At 44.3% G+C, this 21164-nt stretch overlaps 1 pseudogene; it reads right to left on the reverse strand.

The window, feature by feature from the left end:
- Positions 1 to 2721: 2721 nt before the first annotated feature.
- On the reverse strand, positions 2722 to 20277 carry LOC135556096 (serine/arginine repetitive matrix protein 2-like; annotated as a pseudogene).
- Positions 20278 to 21164: the final 887 nt, after the last annotated feature.

Below are 21164 nucleotides of genomic sequence, written 5' to 3' on the forward strand. Positions count from 1 at the left end.
TGACTGCATGCAGCGAGAAACTTTGTAGTGGGGCAGGGGTAAAAGAAGGAGAAGCATCAGGGACAGTCTCATTAGAAGTGGTGGGAGATGAGGCAATGTTGGACGGGCAAGGAGGCATGGCTGAGTCAAATAGGAATCCGGACTTTAATAAAGTGTTGATTAAAGAGCTCAGCCATGTGCTTCTTGTCAGTAACAACCACATTATCAACATTAAGAGACATGGGTAGTTGTGAGGAGGGTTTATTCTCCAGGTCTTTAACCGTTTTCCAGAACTTCTTGGGGTTAGACCCAAAGAGAGAGAACTGCTCCTTAATGTAACTAACTATGGCCTTGCAGATAGCCTGAGTGCACTTATTTCTCATTTGCCTGAATGATAGCCAGTCAGCTTGAGTAAGCATGTGCCAAGCCTTTCGCCAAATGCAATTCTTGAGGTGGATAAACTCTGCAAGATCACGGTCGAACCAGGTGCTGAACCTGTTTTTAATTATCATTTTCTTTATGAGGGCGTGTTTGTTAACAATACCACTGAAAATATCAAAAAAGAAGGTCCAAGCATCTACGACAGAAGGGATCAAGCTGATTCTATACCATTTTACAGAGGCCAGTTCATGAAGGAAGGCTTGATCAAAAAGTTTTTTAGCAAGCGTCTATGACAAATCAGGATAGTTCGTTTCACTGAGCAGCCATTATGAGCACAGGCTATAAAACAGTGATCACTAAGGTCATTACAGACAACACCAGACTGATGCCTGTCAGTATTATTTGTGAGGATAACATCAAGACGGGTAGCCTTTTCTGGGTGTTTGGAGTCATACTTTGTGGGATTGGTAAAAATCTGAGAAAGACTTAGGGTGTCCCATTACTTTAGGACTTGGTCAGGTGGTTTAAGCATGTCCCAGTTTAGGTCACCTAAGCAGGACATATTCAGACTTAGTGTAAGGGGCCAGGAGAAAGTTTAGGGTACAGGCCGGTGCTGATGGAGGACGGTAGCACCCAGCAACAGTCAACAAAGAGCTATTTGAAAGTCACTGAAGGTGATCCTTGGGAAATATTGGCACTCCCCCACCTTTGGAAATCTGTCTTTCCGAAAAAAAAGTTATAACCAGAAAGGTTAACATCAGTATTCAAAACACTATTTCTTAACCACGTCTCAGCAATGACCAACACATCTGGATTGGAGCAGTGAACCCAAACTTTCAATTGATCCATTTTATATAATAAGCCTCTAGTGTTAATGTGCAGAAAACCCAGGCTTTTATGAGAGCAGAAATCAGTGAAGCAGATATCAGAGCACAAGTCAGAATTGGGGCTAGCAACTGTAGATGAGCCAGGATGTACATGCACATTTCCAGATATCATAAACAGTATCACATACTCCCTCAATTCAAACCCTGCTTCTAACCATAAGACATCTCCACATATATGTATAGCCTAAGGATTGCATGGTGGCAGTGATTGTGTCTGTTAATCCGGTAAACTGGGAAGTGGGGAAAAAGAGGTCAAACCAGAGAAAGATGACAGAGTTTCGGAATTGGAATTCCGAGTTGGATGACTGTTAAAAAATATTTAAAAATCCCAGGTAGCTCGTTTTTCCTTTTTCTCCAGAGTTCCCAGTTGTCTTGAACTCACTGAAGTCGGAAGTCAGAGATTGCTGACTTCCAAGTTGTTTTTAATGCGCCACTAGAGACCAAGGCTACCTCTTGTTTCTGAGTAGGGCTACCTCCAACAATGGTGCCCTTGTGTCTGTATTGATGTGAGAAATAGGCATATCTACACAGTAATGGTGGCTGGCTGTGATATCAACTAGCCTAATCATTTTTGTATTGAGGTGATTGTCGATTTAGCTAAAATAATATAATTGCTAATGAAGGGCTAATGAAATTGATCAGATTACTCTGGCAATTAATATATTTTTTTTTTTACAAAATCATGTACATGGTTAATGGTGAGATCTATAATAATAAACTAAACTAACACGTGACCAAAAACACGTAGACGTTAAGGCGTTCACGGTAAGCTCGTCCATGAACTTACACCCAAACTGACACGTTACGCGACGTGAACGCTACGTCTACAGGACGTGAACGTGTCGGAAGTTTGACGCCTTAGAAAAAAACTTGTCTCCTTTGACAGTCGATGTTAATTCATGGCGGAACTTTAGGTGACTTCGTGAGAGGTATCAGTAGCTTCACGAGTATTATGTATAACCTTCATCACCCCCCATACTGCTGCGGGAAAACAGTGCACTCCTTCTATGGAGTTTAGCGGTGGCTGACATCCAACGTTATTGTGCTTTAACACCACTTACTGTACTGCCCCCGCCTGTCCAACATTAAAAATGGACAAACCTAAATATAGAGGGTTTCCTGTACATGCCCATAATTGCATGCAGCAATTACACCCTGCGCGATGATTGCGGCTAGTCGTAGCGAGCCGACAACACGTTCTCCTGACTCCCAAGTTTACTTAGATATATCGATATTTGTGCATAAAAGCGTTCCCACTACACTTGGAAAGTTTACCAACAAATGTTGTTTCCATCAGGCCTGTCATGTACTTAACTCGCATTAAAAGGTTGGATGGAAACCTGGTTAGCGATTGCACTTGTTTTTACTTACAAATGAATCCGTTATGGACAGACGCATTTAATGGCACGAAATTTTAGTTCAATGTTGCAGAGATTACTTACAAACAATTGAATGGTTGAAAATTAATCACTGCCAACAGAAATGATACGTTTTATTATTATTCATTATTTTCAAAGAGAAACAAACCATGAGTTGCAGTTTCTAATCAACATGGAAACATCACATAATTCAGCGATAACCAAAACACAGATAGGTCATATCTACATGTTGATCAACACAAATACAGAGGGGAAGAAAATGCACAGTGAATGTTACTTTGTTGTTTTGAGATAATTGAATATGACTGTGTGGGTGTGCACACAGTGTTTCGAGTCTGGAAAGCCTCTGTGCTTAACTTTCCTACCATGGGCTCTTCCACCTACCATTTACAGTTACATTTCTTCCTTACAGTACAGCATAAAACAAAATGTACAAAACCCCTTGACTAAAAGCAGACCTCTTGGTCTCTGTTGGGTTTCAAATTCTGCCAACGTTTTCTTCCTGTGGTGCTATCCTCCTGCCACAGAATCAACAACAAAGCTTAATTCACTCAGTCATTCACAGATCAAATGTCCTTAACTTGCCCTCCCTTTAATATCCAAATGATACAGTCCAGTTCAATCCAGTCCAGAAGTGTTTGGATGGAGGAAGGGGGAGGTAAAGTGGCAGTTACACTTCAGAGCGAAGGATCATTTTCTTCTCCTACTGCTTGGCGATCGGCTTGGGGACTGTCTGCTGCCACTCCTAGAAAAGAGGGGGAGAATAACCCAATACAATCAGTACTGATAACTCCACAATAATTATTTACATACACAGTAGTTGCTAGAATAGTTTGTTTACATTTTAGTCATTTAGCAGACTTCTTATACAGAGCGACAGACAATTAGTGCATACATCTTAAGATGGCAAGGTGAAAATCACCTGTTGTAGCAAGTACATTTACATGTACTTTATTTCTCAAAACCTGTACCTTCTGTTGGAGTCAATCATTTTAAAGATTAGTCTGTTTTGTCCTATAGGAACACAGAAAAATATGTTTGCCTTCAAATTGGCTAGTTGACTACTGACCTGCGTGTGGGTGGAGAATGTGCAGGTCGCCTCTGTCTGGGTGGAGAGTAGCTGAGGGAGCGAGAGTCTCTCAGCGAATCAGCTGGCACTCTTTGAGGTGGCGCTGGGCTGGAAAAGATGACAGGGGTGTCAAATATCAACTGGTTCCTGTATGTTACAGAAATATTCCAGACTTTTTGAATAACATTAGGTAATAGATAATATTGTCATTTCCATAACTAGAAACATTACATTATATGAGTTCTGGGTAAAGAACCAATGGAAATAATAGATCTATGACAAATAGTTAACATTATGTCAACATCAATTCTGGTGGTCCTAGTCTTTTTGGTTACCACTTTTTCTTGTCTTCCTTCTCACTTTCAGAAGAGGAGGAGGAGGAGGAGGAGCTATGGGCAGCCGTTATCCTGTCAACTCTGGGAGAGAGAGAGGGAGATATTGTAAAGAGAGGAATCATGTCAGCTCCATTTACGGCATTTCTATCTACAATGTGATCCAAATGTAAAACATGTCAATCATTTAACACCCCTCCTTACGCTTTTCCTTGCTCTGCATCAGAGTCAGAACTGTCTGATGAAGAGGAAGATGAGGAGGAGGAAGAAGAAGAAGATGAAGAGCTGGGGCTGCCTAACTTTCCTTTCTTTTTCTCTTTGGGCCCCTTCTCGCTCACACCGTTTTCAGTCCTGACTGGTCGGTCTGAGGGAACGGTAGCGCTACGTGAGGGGAGAGGAGATTGGGTCCTCGAGGTGTCTCGTAGAGATACTCTGGTCTCTGAATGGCTGAGGGCCTGTGGCGACCTGAAGTGGGGTGGGTCAGAGTGACGTGTTTCTTTGGGGTGGGCTCTGATTTCTGATTGGCTGGGAAGGGGACTGGTCTCCTTGGAGTGGAGCGGTGAGGGTATGGAACGAGCCTTCCTTCCTCTGTCTCCCCCTTTTTCTCGTTCGTCTCTATCACTTCCTCGGTCTTTCTCCACCGTTGGTTTCATCACTTTTTCTACAGGCAGCTCCTTCCTCTCTCGGGCCGGAGAGGGGGATGAGGAAGAAGAACCAGAAGAGGAAGAGCGACGGGGTGGGGGGACTTCTTTAATAGGTTGACGCTCTCGCCTCTCTTGCTCTTTTTCACGTTGCCGCTCTTTTTCCCTCGCTCTCTCCAGCTCTCTATTCTTCTCTCTCTCCTGGTCTCTCCGCCTTTCTCTGGATAGCGAGAGGCTGCTTCTACTTCCTCGAATGGGAGAGGGGGATCGCCGAGACCTGAGGGACGAGAAAATAAATACACAAATTAAATAAACAATTTAGAATCTGGTTTGGCATTCTGAGGTCTTGGCAGATTTGAATTGAGTTATTATTGATTTATGTACGCAGGAAGTTGCCCCACTGTGTGTGATGTTTGATGTGTGTATAGTTGAGTTGTGTTTGATTTGTTGTGAATAGGTCCTGGTCGTACCTGTAGAGGGGACTGCGTCTTCTGGGGCTCCTCGACCTGCTCCTCCTGGCTCCTCTGTCTCTGGAGCAATCCCTCCCCCTCTATCCCTCGCTCTCTGCCTCTCTCGGTTGTGCTCTAGCTCCCGGCTGCGGCTCCGCCGTGGTGCGTAGGCGCGAGTCGGGGAGCGGGTAGGAGGCGAGGCTCTCCGGGTGCTGGCTTGTCGTCGAGGGCTGGGGGAGCGTTTGGGGTGGTCCTGGTACTGCCGTGGGGGGGTGCGGCGAGGGGGGGAGGGCCGCGGGACAACTGCTATTGCAGGGGCTTTTTGGGAGGGCGCACTCTTCCTCTCCCACTCCTGCTCAGAGGGGCTGTGCCTCTCTGCCCTCCTGGCCTGGCTCTTTACCCCTCCTTCTCTCTCCTTCTCCCGCTCCTTTTCTCTTTCCACTTCAGTGGGGGCGTACCTCTCGCCACTGCATTGGAGGGCTCCTCTTCTGGGAGGAGAGGGTGGAGGGCTGGAGCTCTCTACCTCCGTTGGGCTGTACCTCTCCTGTCCCCTCCCTCGCTCCTTCTCGCTGTCTGTGGGGGGAGCGTTCGGCAGCAGGGGGGCGTTGGGCGGCAGGGGGCGGGTTTTCCCTTTCAGAGAGCATGACCATGTCCCCTCCTCCCGTTCTCTCACGTTCCTTCTCTCTCCCTATAGCTCTCTGTTCGTCACTCTCCGAAGCGCTCCCTCTGTCCCCATTGGCCAGATACCTCTGGAAGGCGGCACCTACGGCGGGAGGAGCGATGAGGGAGGGGAGGGCTTTCTTCGCCGGGCTGCTCTTCGCCATGGTTCCCTTTTTCTTCCCTCCCTCGTCGGAGGATGAAGAAGATGATGAGCCAGAGGAGGATGAGGAAGAACTGTCGCTGTCACTCCCGCTGCTACTGCTGCTGCTTTCCTTCGCTTTTGGCTTATCCTTGTCTTGCTCCTTTTCCGACAGGCTTTGGTCTCTGTTCTCCCGCCTGGTTTCCTCCTCAATTTGCCTTTTTCGCTCCCTCTCGACTGTCCCCCTCTCCCCAACTCGCTCCACGGGGAGGTCTTCAGACAAACAGATAGATGGATGTTGTTGAGTAGAAGACAATCTGCCAGATCTCTCGCGCTCTCTCCCTCCATCTCGGTCTCGCTCTCTCTCTTTTTCCCTTTCACTGTCCTGCTTCCTCCGCTCTTCTTGTTTCTGCCTCTCTTCGTTCAATTCCCTCTCCCTCCCTTTACCCCTCTCCTCCGGTTTCCACTCGTTCTCTGTCCTTCCCTCACGCTCCCTTTCTTTCTGTCGTCCATTGGCGAGAGGTGATTGAGGGACAGGGGATGTGGAGTCGCGGGATGAGTTTCTACCCCTCCCTCCATCGCTTTTCTGACTAGGGAGAGGTCCTTTCTCATTCCCTCTCCCCCTCTCTCTGTCAGCTGGGGCTCGGGGGGGGACATTTCTTTCCTTTCCTCGCTCCCCCTCTCCACTCCTTGCTCCCTCTTTTTCTCGTGATGGAGACACAGAGGAGTCTCGTCTTTGTGGTTTGTCCTCCTTTCCGCTCCTCTGTTTCCTGGTGTCCGGTTGTTTCGGGGGTGGAGAGGGGGATGAATAGTCGTCTCTGCTCCTCTGCAACATTGATCTCTGATTTCCTCTATCCTTCTCTCGCTCTCTCTCTCCACTTCTGTCGCGCCTGGCTTTCTCTCGTTCCAGTCGAGGAGGAGAGGGGGAAGAGGAGTCGTGTCTCTTTCTTGTAGGCTTCACTTTCTCACGCTCCTTCTCTCTTTTTTTCTCTTTGTCCTTCAGTCGATCCTTCTCCTGTTCCTTGTTTGCCCTCAGTCGGCGTTCAGGGGAGCTGTGATACCTGGGAGATCTCTGAGAGTGAGAGAAGGAGGTAAGGAGAGTGAGGTGAGAGGAAAAAGGAGAATGAGTGAGAGTGCTGAAGGCCATTGATTATGCAGAATTGTCACAAAACAGGAGAGAAGGTTTTGAAATAGTAGAGAGATCTGGTCACCGGACCAATCACAGGTGGTCTTACCACTCTGCCTCCCGGACGCTGTAGACTCCCGTCCTCACGACTACAACCCCTCCTGTCAGGAGCCAGCCCCTTTCTCCCCTCTTCTGCTCTCTTGACTGGCTGGGTCTGCTGCCTCTCTCTCAGCAGGGGAGGGGATTGGCTGATCAAATGGAGACAAGGCATGAGAGATGGAATAACAGCATGGGGTGCAACTCAAAACTCTGCCTTGACTTTTAAGTTATTGAATGACTAGGAATTGAGTAACTATGTGAGTGTGGTTGCACATTTTCGGTAACTTCAACGAGGATTTGTGGAAAACCTGGGAATTTAGGGGAGGTTACAACCCCAAATTGTGAGTCATGACCTCTGGTGACCTGGAAGTACCTGTGAGCAGAGCTTGAGGACCCACTCCTATGGCGCCGTGTCTTACCCTGGGGCGGAGTCTCATTTTCACTTCTCTTGAGTTTTTTCTTGGACCCCTGCTTCTCGTCTGAGGAGCTGAGAGGAGAAACAAACAAAGTATTTTAGCACGCGCACACGCGCACACACACACACACACACACTATGAACCACTTTCTGTAGGACCCACCTGTCTTTGTCACCCTTTTTTTCTAGCCTGTCCCTAGAACAGAGAACAAAGTCTTTGTTCATTAAGCTGAAAAAGGTAAAAGGCTCGCACACATCACACCGAATGTGAATCTAGCGTTTGTCTGTTGATCGTTCAGCATGCTTTGTTTTGGGGGGGAACGCCCGCTGTAGATGTAATTTTTTTCACGTGATTCTCCACGTAAAAATCAGTAGGCAAATTATATTCAGAGGTGCTCAGTATGAGTCCTCGCTAGCAAACTAAAAGCTAGCACATCCCTTACACAAGAGGTTCTGATCCACTACAATTTAGATGTTCTGAAATAACAATACCAATGTTATGAAACTACACTGGACATTAAATCCATTCACTGTCTGCAAAATGGAGAAAAAAATTTATGGAAACCTTTTCTTTTTCCTTTTTTTAGTTTTCACCCGTGTCGGAGAGGGCGAGGGACTCTCTGAGCTGAAGAAGAGAGTAAAGTGATCTGTCAATCAAACATGCTATGCATTATTTTTACGCATGCACACAAAATAGGACTTTCTCCCTTCCCTCACCTGTCTCTGTTCTTGTTTTTCTTCCTTTTCTTCTTCTTACGGCTCTGCTTTCGGGCTGGTGAGTCCGAGTCCTCTGACTCTTCTACCAGCCTGAGAGAGAGACGGAGGGGGAGAGAAAGAGATGGTAAGTAACAGATAAACAAAGGAAAATTAGAGTTACACGAGTAAGTCTAGCTAGGAGAACCCCCCCCCCCCTCGACTCACACGTATTTCTGCTGCTTCTCTTTCTCCAGCCTCTCCTGCTCCCTCTTCTCCTTCTCTCGCTCCTTGCGTTCCGGGTGGAAGGAGGAGCCGTCTACGTAGTCAGTGGCGATGCCGAACGCTGCCTTTAGCCGGTCGTTCTTCTGCTGATTGGCTGCAGCCAGGGCGTGAGTCTCTGTCGCCCTGAAGGAGGGGGGGGGGGACCATTGTTCAATAGGTCCTATTGTTGTCACGCTTGGTTACTCCCCAAAGAGAGGAACAGTGGTGTTTCACCACCTTGTTCAATGGCCAGCAACGTCATCAGAGCAACAGACATCAGAGCGCACAACAGAACAGTGTACACTGTTATGAAATATTTGATTAAATCATTTTAAAAAAATCATAGCTAAAGTTTGTATTACTACTGATTTCGTGACACAATCAGCTTTTACGGCTGGTACCAAAAATGTCTGTCCCGGATTCCAGTTAGCTGCTAGCCATCATGAAAACGGAGCAGGCAAACGTTGGCCGTGCTAGCCCACCAGTGTTTTCATTCATGGCTGGGCTCAAATGCTTCAGGTGTGAGATGATTTCCACACAATCACAAGATGAATATAAGGTGGAACTGGAAAATGGACAGGGATTTGTCTTGCCCTAAATGCACCACCATCAAACATCTTAGGGAAGAGATCCTCCTGCTGTTAGCTCGGCTGCGAGAAAAGAAACATCTGCTTTCTAAGTACACCAACCTCGCTGTAACCCAGGCAAACCAAATATGTTTTAAATGCCTCCTATAGCAAAGCTAATTATGAGTCGGGCGGCGTTGATCTGTCCCAATCCAACGGACAGATGTGAAGCTCAACTCCGCGGCCCATGGGAGACTGTACACAGGTGGAGGAGATCGGGGAGGCAGTCTGGCCACCCAACTATCTGAGAAGATCCAATCCAGCTAGCAAACAGCTTTGCCCCGCTTCAGACGGACCTAGCAGTCAGCACGGACCATGGGTGTATACCAAAAGCATGCTGGGCCCAGTGGCACCCTCCCCCACAGCCATCACAGTTCAGTAGGTCGTTTCCCTATCAGATTCACAATCATTGTGGGCAGCTCGATGGTGAGAGATTAGTTTTCAAAACAATCGGAAATATTTAACTAGGCAAGTCAGTTAACTTTTTATGGCTGCAGGGGCCGTAGAGTAGCTTGGATGAAAAGGTGCCCATTGTAAACAGCCAGCTCCTCAGTATCAGTTGCTAATATATGCATATTATTATTAGTATTGGATAGAAAACACTCAGAAGTTTCTAAAACTGTTTGAATTATGTCTGAGTATAATAGAACTCATATTGCAGGCAAAAACCTGAGAAATTCCACTTCCTGTTTGTATTTTTTCTGGAAGTGGCAGATTTTTAACCAAGCTCATTGAAATTACAGCGAGATATGGATGAGTTTTTACTTCCTACACCTTCCACTAGATGTCAACAGTCAATAGAACTTTGTCTGATGACTACTGTGAAGGGAGGTCGAATGAGACAGGAAATAGTCACCACTGCCACGAGTTGACCATGCTTTCACTATGTGCGTTCACAGGGGAAGGACCTGATGAGTATTGCTGTTGAAACGATGTAGCTATGCAAAAATCACTTGATGGTTTTGGAACTAGTTAATCTAAATAGCCAATGTAAACTCAGATTTTTTTTATATAAATATGAACTTTATCAAACAAAACATGCATGTATTGTGTAACATGAAGTCCTATGAATGTCATCTGATGAAGATAAAATTCATCACTAACCTTGAATTATCTCCATTTCTGTTTTTTGTGAATGCTATATTTTGCTGTAAAATGGCTGTGCTTATTGTGGTTTGGTGGAGACCTAACAATCGTTTGTAGTGATTTTGATGAAAAGCATATTTGAAATCGGACACTTTGGTGGGATTAACAACTAGAATAGCTTTAAAATGGTATGAGACACGTATGTTTAAGGAATGTTAATTATGAGATTTGATGTTTTGAAAATGGCGCCCTACACTTTGACTGGTTGTTGTCAAATCGCCCCCGTTAACGGGATTGCAGCCATAAGAAGTTAAGAACACATTCTTATTTTCAATGACGGCCTAGGAACGTGGGTTAACTGCCTTGTTCAGGGGCAGAATGACAGATTTTTACCTTGTCAGCTCAGGGATTCAATCTTGCAACTTTACGGTTAACTAGTACAACGCTCCTCATGAGGAGCCTGCCTGTTACGCGAATGCAGTAAGAAGCCAAGGTAAGTTGCTCGCTAGCATTAAACTTATCTTATAAAAAACAATCAACAATCATAATCACTAGTTATAACTACACATGGTTGATGATATTACTAGTCTATCTATCGTGTCCTGAATTGTATATAATCGATGCGGTGCGCATTCGCGAAAAAGGACTGTCGTTGCTCCAACATGTAACTAACCATAACTAACCATCAATGCCTTTTTTTAAATCAATACACAGAAGTATATTTTTAAACCTGCATATTTAGCTAAAAGAAATCCAGGTTAGCAGGCAATATTAACCAGGTGAAATTGTGTCACTTCTCTTGCGTTCTTTGCAACAGTTTGGGCAGCCAGGCTCATTGCGAACTAATTTGCCAGAATTACACGTAATTATGACATAACATTGAAGGTTGTGCAATGTAACAGCAATATTTAGACTTAGGGATGCCATCCGTTAGATAAAATACGGAACAGTTCGGTATTTCACTGAAAGAATAAACGTTTTGTTTTCGAAATGATAGTTTCCGGATTCGACCATATTAATGGCCTAAGGCTCATATTTCTGTGTGTTATTGTGTTATAATTAAGTCTATGACTTGACAGCGCAGTCTGACTGAGCGATGGTAGGCACCAGCAGGCTCGTAAGCATTCATTCAAACAGCACTTTCGTGCATTTTGCCAGCAGCTCTTCGCAATGCTTCAAGCATTGCGCTGTTTATGACTTCAAGCCTATCAACTCCCGAGATTAGGCTGGTGTAACCGATGTGAAATGGCTAGCCAGTTAGCGGGGTGAGCGCAAGTTCAAATCCCCGAGCTGACATGGTACAAAATCTGTCGTTCTGCCCCCAAACAGGCAGTTGACCCACTCTTCTAGGCCGTCATTGAAAATAAGAATTTGTTCTTAACTGACTTGCCTAGTAAAATAAAGATTAAATTAAAAAATAAATATATATAGACTTAGATATATCTATCTAACGGATGGCATCCCCATCTCTCTCTCTCTTTTTTTTTTTTTTAAATCGTCAGATTAATCGTTAATGGCTTTTTTTGGTCCGGCGTTGAAAAATCAGAAATCGGTCACCCTCTAGTTTAAACAACCTTCATTTTAGGAGTTTATCTTTACGACCCTCGCTGGCACAGGTTAGATAATTCTCTGGCCCCCTCCCGAGCTACCGAAGGGGTTTGGAACTTTTCAGCCGACTCTTTGCCCTAAACGAGCACCTGAAGAAACTTTGCAATGACAAGCATGTCTTTTTGTGGGTGCAACCAGCACTTTTTAAAAGAGATATGATTACCCCTAAGCGCAGAGGTTCCAATTTCCAGCAACATTGCAAACTGTTTTAGAGACTGACAAGACAGGGTCTGGTAGTACTCCAGTTCTCCTTGTTAGAATAAGCAATAGAGGACTTGGAAACCATATCAACTCTCATAGAAATGGCCACTTTGGTTATTGCGAGCAACCTAATTTATGTTCCTTTATCTGCTTTCCAGTGAGTTTATACAAACTCATCTCCTACCAGTCTGATAGATTGGATACTGTCAGAAAACATGGCTGTAACGATAATTTTGTTGTTGCTCCATTGGTTACCTCTAGGCAGATGGCCCAGGTGAAGAGTGGCCCACACATCTTAACTTCTCCTAGGGTAGGGGGCAGCATTTGGATTTTTGGATGAAAGGCATGCCCAAATTAAACTGCCTTCTACTCAGGCCCAGAAGATAGGATATGCATATAATTAGTAGATTCAGATAGTGTTTTCTAACAGTTTTCAAAACTGTTAAAATAATGTCTGAGTATAACAGAACTGATTTGGCAGGCGAAAACCTGAGAAAAATCCATTCTGGAAGTAAGACATTTTTTTGGGGTGTAGTTTTCTATTCAATGCCATTACAGTATCCATTGACTTAAATTGCAGTTCCTATGCCTTCCACCAGATGTCAACGGTCTTTAGAAATTGTTTCAGGCTTGTATTCTGAAAAATGAGGGAGTAAGAGCAGTCTGAATGAGTGGACTCTGCCATGTCAGAGCTTTTTTCATGCGCGCGACCAGAGAGAGTGCCTTTCTGGTTTACCTTTTATATTGACGACGTTATTGTCTGGTTGAAATATTATAGGTTATTTAGGCACAAAAACAACCTGAGGATTGAATATAAACATCGTTTGACTTTACGGATACAATTTGGATTTGTTGTCTACCTGTTGTGACTGCGTTTGAGCCTGTGGATTACTGAAGAAAACGTGCGAACAAAACGGTTTTCAGATATAAAGAGAGACTATCGAACAAAAGGAACATTTATTGAATTAATGTCTTCTGAGTGCAAACATATGAAGATCATCAAAGGTAAGTGATTAATTTTATCTCTATTTCTGACTTGTGTAACTCTTCCACTTGGCTGGTTACTGTTTGTAATGATTTGTCTGCTGGGCTATGTTCTCAAATAATTGTAAGGTATGCTTTCGCCGTAAAGCATTTTTGAAATATGACACCAATGTAAAATAGATGTATCTTTTCTGAAATGTAATAATGAGTATTTTTGTATTTGAATTTGGCACTCTGCAATCTCACTGGATGTTGGCCAGGTGGGACGCTAGCGTTCCACATACCCTAAAGAGGTTAAATGCAATCACTAGTAAAACCTCTCTCGTGAATAACCTCTTACATTACAGACCGCAAAGTTGATTGCATGTTACTCACTGAAACAAGAGCGGCACTACAGTCGACGGCCATATTGAAGCTTCCCCCCCAGACTACAGCTTTTCATACTCTATCAGAAAAGGGAAAAAGGGTGGAGACAGCATCTATTTTCACTAATGCTCTCAGCTGTAAGGACATTTCATTTGGCGACTTTGGGTCTTTCGAGCAGCATGCTATACTGTTTAAATTTTAGCCACCAGTGCTGGCCATAACCATGTGTAGGCCACCAAAGCACTGCCCCACTTTCTTTACCGATTTCTCTGTACTATTGTCCTTGAGAACTATGATAAAATCATTGTGTTGGGTGATTTTAATATTCACGTTGAAAAAGCTGACGAAGGCAGTGAGGCCGATATGTAAAGCTTTTTAACCTTTTTCTTATTATTCCTTTTCCTATCGCTTCCTCAAGGTGTCAGTCTTTAGACTGAGTTTCGGGCTTTTATTTTGAAAGATGAGCGAGAAAGATAACGTCGCGTCAGTGGATAGCTGGGTGTTCGCATGAGTTTTGCTTCCGCAACACAGTTGGGCAGGCTTTGACTCTCCCTCTCCTACTGAAAAAGAGAAAGTGCCGGTTGATATATTATCGATTATATATTTTAAAAACAACCTGAGGATGGATTATAAAACACGTTTCACATGTTTGTGGACATTACGGATACTATTTGGAATTTTCGTCTGCGTTGTCGTGACCGCTCGAGCCTGTGGATTTCTGAACATAGCGCGCCAAACAAACTGAGCTATTTTGGATATAAAAATAATCTTTATGGAACAAAATAACATTTATTGTGTAACTGGGAGTCTCGTGAGTGAAAACATCCGAAGATCAAAGGTAAGCGATCAATAAGTGATTAATTTTATTGCTTTCTGATTTGTGACCAAGCTACTTGACGCTAGGTGTTCATAATGTTTTGTCTAGTGATTGATAAATTTACACAAACACTTGGATTGCTTTCGCTGTAAAGCATATTTTCAAAATCTGACACGACAGGTGGATTAACAAAAAACTAAACTGTGTTTTGCTATATTGCACCTGTGATTTCATGAATATAAATATTTTTAGTAATATTATTTGAATGTGCCGCTCTGCAATTCAGCAGTGGTTGATGACAATTATCCCGCTAACGGGATGGGTTGCGTCAAGAAGTTAAAGAGCATTGATACTATCAAGAACAGTGTTAGAGTTTCTTCTTTTCTCTCATTTTATTCAACTGTTACCATGCACCCGCAAAAAAGATAGATGTGCGAGTGCCTTTTGAATAATCATGTTGACAAAGAGTGACTCCAAGGATATTGAATTTCTGAATCTTTTGAGCTTTATGGACTTCATCCAACATGTTACTGGGCCGAAAGATAACCGCAGCCATACTCTGGACCTGATTATTACCAAGGAGCATTCTATTGACTTATCATCGATTGTTGACGTTGCTTCAGCTGACTACCTTGTTGCCCATAACAGAGTAATGCTGAACGCATTATTAAGAAACACTAAGATTTTATTGAGTGTATGAACAATACTCCACCTATTCTGCCTTCCTCTTGTGATGATTTAGTTGACAACTTTAATAGCAATTAAAGGGCAACCATTAATGCCATAGCTCCAGTAAAGTTGAAAAAGGTCACATCCAACTGGAGAGCCCCCTGGATGATTAAGGAAACTAATACATTTAAGAGAATTTGCAGAAAGGCAGAGCAGAAGTGGAGAAAGTCAAAGTTGCAGGTCCATTATGATATTCTGAGAGAGCAACTTGGCATATATAACAAGGCAATTAGCAATGCCAGTTGAGGAAACTTTTCTAACTTGATCACTGAATCAGAATAAATTTGAGACTGCTCTTCTTGACCAGGTGGCCTGATAAATCCTATATGAAGTTTCTTCCACATCGAAATGTGATGAGTATGCGGCATATTTCAGAGATAAGATAAACAGTCTGGGTATCAGTCAGGCAAGACCTGATGAGAAGGTTGATAATAAACCCCTTTTTCAGGGCCCTGTCTTTCAAAGATATTTGGATTTTTACAAATTAACTTCACAGATCTTCATTGTAAGGGGTTTAAACACTGTTTCCCATGCTTGTTCAATGAACCATAAACAATTAATGAACATGCACCTGTGGAACGGTCGCTAAGACACTAACAGCTTACAGACAGTAGGCAATTAAGATCACAGTTATGAAAACGTAGGACACTAAAGAGGTCTTTCTACTGACTCTGAAAAACACCAAAAGAAAGATGCCCAGGGTCCCTGCTCATCTACGTGAACGTGCCTTAGGCATGCTGCAAGGAGGCATGAGGACTGCAGATGTGGCCAGGGCAATAAATTGCAACGTCCGTACTGTGAGACGCCTAAGACAGAGCTACAGGGAGATAGGACGGACAGCTGATCGTCCTCACAGTGGCAGACCACGTGTAAAAACACCTGCACAGGATCGGTACATCCGAACATCACACTTGCGGGACAGGTACAGGATTGCAACAACAACTGCCCGAGTTACACCAGGAACGCACAATCCCTCCATCAGTGCTACTGTCCGCAATAGGCTGAGAGAGGCTGGACTGAGGGCTTGTAGGCCTGTTGTAAGGCAGGTCCTAACCAGACATCACCGGCAAAAACGTCACCTATGGGCACAAACCCACCGTCGCTGGACCAGACCGGACTGGCAAAAATTGCTCTTCACTGACGAGTCACGGTTTTGTCTCACCAGGGGTGATGGTCAGATTCGCATTTATCGTCAAAGGAATGAGCGTTACACTGAGGCCTGTACTCTGGAGCGGGATCGATTTGGAGGTGGAGGGTCTGTCAATGTCTGGTGTGTCACAGCATCATCGGACTGAGCTTGTTATCATTGCAGGCGATCTCAATGCTGTGCATTTACAGGGCAGACATCCTCCCTCATGTGGTACCCTTCCTGCAGGCTCATCCTGACATGACCCTCCAGCATGAAAATGCCACCAGCCATACTGCTCGTTCTGTGCGTGATTTCCTGCAAGACAGGAATGCCAGTGTTCTGCCATAGCCAGCGAAGAGCCCGGATCTCAATCCCATTGAGCACATCTGGGACCTGTTGGATCGGAGGGTGAGGGCTTGAGCCCTTCCCCCCAGAAATGTCCGGGAACTTGCAGGTGCCTTGATGGAAGAGTGGGCTAACTTCTCACAGCAAGGACTGGCAAATCTGGTGCAGTCCATGAGGAGGAGATGGACTGCAGTACTTAATGCAGCTGGTGGCCACACCAGATACTGACTGTTACTTTTGATTTTGACCCCCCCCCTGTTCAGGGACACATTATTAAATTTCCGTGGAACTTTTTCAGTTTATGTCTTAGTTGTTGCCGAGTTTACGTATCACTTGGCAGCGTTCCACAAGGTTTGATTTTGGGTCCGGTCTGTCTATCCACACATCACCCCTTGGCAGCATTATCAGAAAGCACAGCATGGATTTCCACTGCTACGCAGACTAGACAACTTTCCATTTGTGTCCCTGAGGATTTTAGCTCCAAGACAAAGGTACTTATTTTTGGAGCCAAAGCACAGAATGTATCTGGTTGCACATTTTTTTCAGGGGCAATAAAGGTAATACACCAGGTAAAATACCTTGGTGTTATTTTCAATTTCAAATCACACAATAGGAATGTGATCAAAATAGTTTTTTACCACCTGAGGAACACAGTGCCAAGGTGCGGCTATTTCTCTCTCAGGCTGATACAGAGACACATTCATGCTTTTATTACAAGCAGGCTTGACAACTGTAATGTCTGGTCTACCCAAGAAAGCCATTGGTCAACTGCAAAACACACAGAATGCTGCAGCACGGGTACTGACTAAGACCAAATGGAGAGCACACATTACACCGGTTTTAAGGTCACTGCAATGACTGCCTGTGAATTTTAAAACATTTTAAGATTAAGATTTTTTTAGTCAATCCATGACTGGCATCCCAATACATGTCAGACATGCTTTTAAGTTAGGTACCCAGTAGGTCCCTCAGGTCCTCTGGCACTGACTTTTTAACAATCCCAAAGCCTAGGACCAAGAGGCATGACCAGGCAGCCTTTAGTTACTATGCCACCAGCCATTAGAATAGCCTGCCTGAAAACCTGTGGCGGTCGAAACGTTTGACATTTTAAAAAGAAATCTTAAAAAAAAAATGTTTAGCTTTACTTTCCTTAGGGTGCTTTTTAGTCATTCAGTTTTTATTTATTTGTTATTCTTTTATTTTTTAATCATTTTACTTTGTTTAGTAAATATTTCCGTTTTTATTTTAATTGATTTTCTTAGTTTTTTTCCCTTGTCTGAAATGTTCCATATAAATAAAGCTTGATTGTAGTTCATTTAAAAGTTTGTGCAGCCATGTGGTGGTCTGCAGTAGAAATGTCACTAGTCCGTAGTGATCACACTACTCTATAGTGATCTGTGGTGGTGTGTACTTACGATGGTCTCTCGGTAGGGGCTGAAGGCGGCTCCTGCTTCTCCTGCAGCATCATTCGGAAGCTGTTCACCTTCTCTTCAATCTCCTCAGCTGAGTACCTGTCAACACACACACACACGGCTCAGCAGTTAAGACACCGAACGCTCTCCTTCAGCACCCCATATCTTCACCCTTTCTCTCCAAATCTCTGTCCCTCACATCCCCTTCTGAGGGGATTTGATTAAAATGGCCCGCCTGCCTGGAGTTTACACTGGGCGAAAAGTGATTGCATTCGTTTTGGAACCGGGCTGTTTCCCAGGCTTGAACCAGGGGCCCCACTCTGGCCAACATCACCTCCCCAAAAAAAGTGACGTTGGTTAAGCATGTGGAGTAATGTTTATGATTCTGTGGTCGGATACGAAAGTGATTGCTTCATCTGCCTTCCCAATGGAAACTAGTTTGAAAATGTGAACATATATTTTATATTTATAAACAACTCAACATGCAGCATTGTTGACAGTATGACAGAGTGGTGCAGATTACCGTTCAATTTGGGTAGGGCACACCTACCTCACCGGCTTCGTCCGGTCACGTGACGGGCCATAGCTCAGTGCAACCCGGGCCAGCTTAATTAAATCCCCTCTCTCCTTTCCACCCCACCCCCTGTCTGCCCATCCCTCCCTCCTACACCTATCCACCCATCCCTCGCTCGCTCTCACCCCTGCTCTTCCATCATGTCCTGCAGCTCTGCACACTTGACCTCCAGCTGCCTCTTTCTCTGGTGCTCCAGGATCTCTGCGTTGGGCTGACGGTTCAGCTGGCTCTCCAGCCTCTCACGGTCCTTCTCGTCCCGCTCGCCACCGCGCTCGTCCCGCGGCCGCTTTGCACGCACGCTCGACAGGTTACGCTGCACATAGCCGTTAGTGCCGCTGCCTCGCGGTGTGGTCAGGCCAATGCCGTTGTACATAGCTCCTCTGTGGACCGGGAGGGAAAAGGACAAAGGTCAGATAAGTGTGAGTATTAAAATGATTGGAACTGGAATGGTTGAGGGTAGTAGGCCTATTCGTCAGACCCGAACAAAACAAACATAGCCTACAACCAGGTCACAAAAATCAACCACGTTAGGCTGGCAGACCAGGGTTGGGGTCAATTTAGGAAGTAAACTAAAATTGAAAATATTAATTGACCACGATGCTGTTGTAAAAAAATGTTGGTCATAGTATCTTAAGCCATGCACTATGGAGTTAGGCATGCCAATAAATACTAAAATGGGAGTGTATTGGGTAGGTACAATGCACAAATAGGTAATTATAATAACCCTCCCCTATAAACCATATTGATGATATAGAAGAGATTCCAAACTAGGCCACACTGTCAAACACAGCTTAAAAATAAATAAACTAGTTGGCAAGGTTGGGGTCAATAATGTTTTAATTCAGGAAGTAAACGACAATGACAATTTCAATTCTCCCAAATGCTTATCTATGTTAAACATTTGGGATTTGAAATTATGTTTACTTCTTAAATAAAACAGATTGCTAGCTAACGTTGCAAAAGCTACCTTCGTAGAACAGAATATAGTCACCGATAGCTAGCTACGGTTTAGTAAAAAAAACAGTGACCTGCCTTTGAACCCAACAATTTCTAGGTAACCAACTAACTATCTAGCTACTACAACGTACCATACCACAACACTTCGCAGCAGGAAAGAGAAACAAGCCTAGCTAGCTAACGTTAGTAGTATGAGATATGTCAGAAACTGAGATAGCTAGCTAACTTCTTTAGCTACGCACTAAACTATTAGTAGGGACAAATGATCGGCTACGGTAGTTCGTCTACAATGAAATAGCTAGCGAAATAACTAACGTCAGCGGGCATTACGTCGAAATTAAACTGTTAACGTTACCTGACTAGCTTCTTACTGCACTTATAAAGATGACGACGTTGACACACACTTCTTGTGCGAGCCCTACCCCTCAGTGATCGAACCTGAGGCTTAACGAGCCCCCTGCCTTACGGGCCAAACTTAGGCCCAAATCGGCCTTCTATATAGGGGAGTTAGCAACTAGCGTAGCTAGCTACCGTGCGCTGTACACTTGTGGAATGCATCAAAAACAATATAGGTAAGGTCAGTCAGGTCATTGTATCTTTTTCCTGTCAGCTAGCTAACGTTAGATATCGAAATAGTTTATCCCCGCATGGTAGCTGGCAATAACTATTATGCCAATTTAGCATACTAACCAAATAGCGAGCGTTACCTCTGAGATCTCCGCGAACGGAGACGATGAAGGGAAGCAAATACACTGGCAAAAGCCTAAATAAAACGACAACAGAAACAAAAAGAAATCTACTTCTAGTACTTATTCGTAAAACAAACACCTAATGCCTGCTGATATCGTCACTGGCTGAACATCGGGGGGAAACCACGCATGATGATGGCGACCCCAGACTCCGTGTCTAAACTACATTTCCCACGTTTCCCATTAATAATTTTCTTCTTCAAAGTTTTATGGCCGAATACACCTGTTGGTGTATAAACTTTTCACCTTTTTGACTTGATGCCACAAGTAACAACAACCCTGAGTATGAGTTTATCTGCTGTATGAATAGCCTAATGTGAAGACATATTGTCCATGCCATGAATGACAGCCCCCTTGTATTTTCAGGCTATCTGTAATTTCAGCATTCCTTCCACCTTGTTTACAATAAGGTACATTTATTTAACCTTTATTGAACTAAGCAAGTCAGTTAAGAACAAATTCAAATTTAAACTGACGGCCTACCCCAGCCAAAATCTAACTACGCTTTGGCCAATTGTGCGCCGCCCTATGGGACTCCCAATCACAGCAGGTTGTGATACAGCCTGGAATCAGGGTCTGTACAGACCAGGGTCTGTAGTGACACCTCTAGCACTGAGATGCAGTGTCTTAGACCGCTGCGTCACTCAGGAGCCCAATGATGGGGCTGCGGAAATTACACCTATGCTGTCTGTAGAAAAGGCCCATGGAGTTGGTGGAATAATCCTTTGAAAATGCCAGTGAAGACACTTGCCAGCTGGTCAGCGCATGAGTTATGGTAATCCAGGTCCCATTAATAGAATAATCTCGAACGGAGCTCGTCTTTTCCCCTTCTCAGTGTCAGGGATTAGGGCCTGGTCCCGGTTGAGCAGTATGTCCTTCGCTGCCAAGGTTAGTGATCATTGTTCTGATGTCCAGGAGCTGTTTTTGGTCATAGGAAATGATGACAGAAGCATTGTGTACAAAACAAGTTGAGATCAATGCAAAAAAAACAACACAAAATAGCATAATTAGTCAGGATCCCGTAAAACAGCCGCTATACATGCCAGCGCCATTCCCTTAGTTACACCT

Source organism: Oncorhynchus masou, chromosome 15, assembly GCF_036934945.1.
Source record: "Oncorhynchus masou masou isolate Uvic2021 chromosome 15, UVic_Omas_1.1, whole genome shotgun sequence".
NCBI lineage: Eukaryota > Metazoa > Chordata > Actinopteri > Salmoniformes > Salmonidae > Oncorhynchus > Oncorhynchus masou.